This window comes from Babylonia areolata, chromosome 33 (genome assembly GCF_041734735.1).
Source record: "Babylonia areolata isolate BAREFJ2019XMU chromosome 33, ASM4173473v1, whole genome shotgun sequence".
NCBI classification, from domain to species: Eukaryota; Metazoa; Mollusca; class Gastropoda; order Neogastropoda; family Buccinidae; genus Babylonia; species Babylonia areolata.
In genome coordinates, this window is record NC_134908.1 from 6,719,828 (window position 1) to 6,722,327 (window position 2,500).

Here is a 2,500-nt window from a genome sequence, read left to right on the forward strand (position 1 = left end):
CTTTTCAGTGCAGAAACTATTGATCATATACAGGTCCCATTTTTTGCTGTTTGCTCAACTGTAAACTTATGTTCATCTCTTATATAATTTGTACATGGTGTGTGCGTGTGTGTGTGTGTGTGTGTGTGTGTGTGTGTGTGTGTGTGTGTGTGTGTGTGTGTGTGTGTGTGTGTGAGCGGGGTGGGGCGGGGAGGGGGGCGCGACTCAAAAAGAGAAAACGAGAATTTTTTCTTATTTTGATTTTTTTTTTTAAATTAAATATATAGAAACTACGTGTTCACGTCTCCCAATTCATTTCTTCGTGCAACGTTAATCGAAGCCTATTCAATGAAGTAATAAGTCTATTGTCAACTTGCACCCAGTATTAATTTTTTTTTTAAACCCATCCGTTCGATCATTTTGAAAATTGAAAGAAGTGATTTTTGTAAACGAGAGCGAAAGGTAAACTCCTGTCACTTTCCATTCATGACTCGGGTAGACATGTGTTGTCCTTCTGAGCGGTTTCGACTGCATAATTACGTAAGCATTCTCTCTTTGAAATATGTTCCTTTCGTGCTTTACGCCTGAGTCACTGAAAGGTAGCAGGTACACTGTGACAAAAATGACGTCTGCTATAGCTGAGCACTTGGCTACATAAAAAAAAATGTTTTTAAAATGTACGGCAGGGGTGAAACAAGGTGAAGTTCATTACCTGATGTTATTCCTCTCTCTCTTTTTTTTTTTTTTAGTAATGATTAGGCGACTGACGTTTTTTAACGATTGAAGAAGACCTGGTGCCAATATAATTATTTCTCACGACGCATTCGAGCCGTTCATTCTTTTGGTACCTGACGACCCTTTTCTTCTTCTATCTTCTGTGTTCGTGGGCTGTGGCTCCCACGTTCACTCGTAGGTTTTCACGGGTGGGCGTTTACGTGTATGACCGTTTTTACCCCGCCATGTAGGCAGCCATACTCCTTTTTCGGGGGTGTGCATGCTGGGTATGTTCTTGTTTCCATAACCTACCGAACGCTGACATGGATTACAGGATCTTTAACGTGCGTATTTGATCTTCTGCTTGCCGTATACACACGAAAGGGGGTTCAGGCACTAAGCAGGTCTGCACATTATGTTGACCTGGGAGATCGGAAAAATCTCCTCCCCTTTACCCACCAGGCGCCGTTACCGAGATTCGAACCCGGGACCCTCAGATTGAAAGTCCAGCGCTTTAACCATTCGGCTGTTGCGCCCGTCGTGTCGATCAAAATGTGAGTCTGTTCATCTGTTTGCGATGGGCAAAAAAAGTTATTGCGTGTTGATGTTCATACTCCTAACGGGTTCGAATCTCGGTGACGGCGCCTGGTGGATCTTGAAGGATGGAGTCTTTTCCGATCTCCCAGGTCAACATATGTGCGAACCTGCTAGTGCCTGAACCCCATTCGTGTGTATTCGCACGCAGAAGATCAAATACACACGTTGAAGATCATGTAATCCATGTCAGCATATAACTCCCCCCCACCCACCCACCGCCCCCCTCACCCCTCCCGACGAAAACGGAGTATGGCTGCCTATGGCTGGGGTAAATAATATATATATAAAAAAAAGGTCATACACGTAAAATGTTATATGAGTGTCTGAGTGTGTATGTGTGCGTGCCTGAAATCTCTGATTGAATGATACAGGAAACGAATGATGAGCGCCGAATGGCTGCTGCTGCTGCTGCTGCTGCTACTGCTGCCGTTGCTGCTACAACTACTACAACACTGCTACCACTATTGCTGCTTCTGCTGCAACTGCTATAATCACACTACTGCTACTACTACTACTACTACTGCTACTACTACTGCAGCCGCTTCTACTCATTTCGGTATCCGCAATGATTGACGGCGTGTGCGCTTCTTCATATGCGCTACACCATATAAATTATAAAACTAAGATATGATGCCTGATCGGAGAAGGGGAAGTGGGGGCGGAGGGGGGGAACAGTGCCATGTTCGGATTTAATCTGAATGCTATACGTGTTTGTGTGTGTGTGTGTTGTATTGTATTGTATTGTGTTGTGTTGTATTGTATTGTATATTGTTGTATTGTTTGTGTGTGTGTATGTGTGTGTGTGTGTGTGTGTGTGTGTGTGTGTGTGTGTATGTGTGTGAACAGAATAGAATAGAATAGATTTTATTGTCATGAAACCGTAAGGTTTATAAGACACAAGTGCAATGGTAAATGAATGAATGAATGAATGAAAAACACACAATTAATCAATCAGTTAATGCAGTAAACTGCAGCAGCATTCATAAACAAATTTTCCCAATCTTGTTTGTATATATTCATCATCTGCTAGCATCACCTGACTGCGAATATGTCCTGTGTTATTGTATTGCATTGTATCGTGTTGCATTGTGTTGTGTTGTATTGTATTGTGTGTGTGTGTGTGTGTGTGTGTGTGTGTGTGTGTGTGTGTGTGTGTGTGTGTGTGTGTGTGTGTGTGTGTGTGTGTGTGTGTGTGTGTATGTTTGTTTGT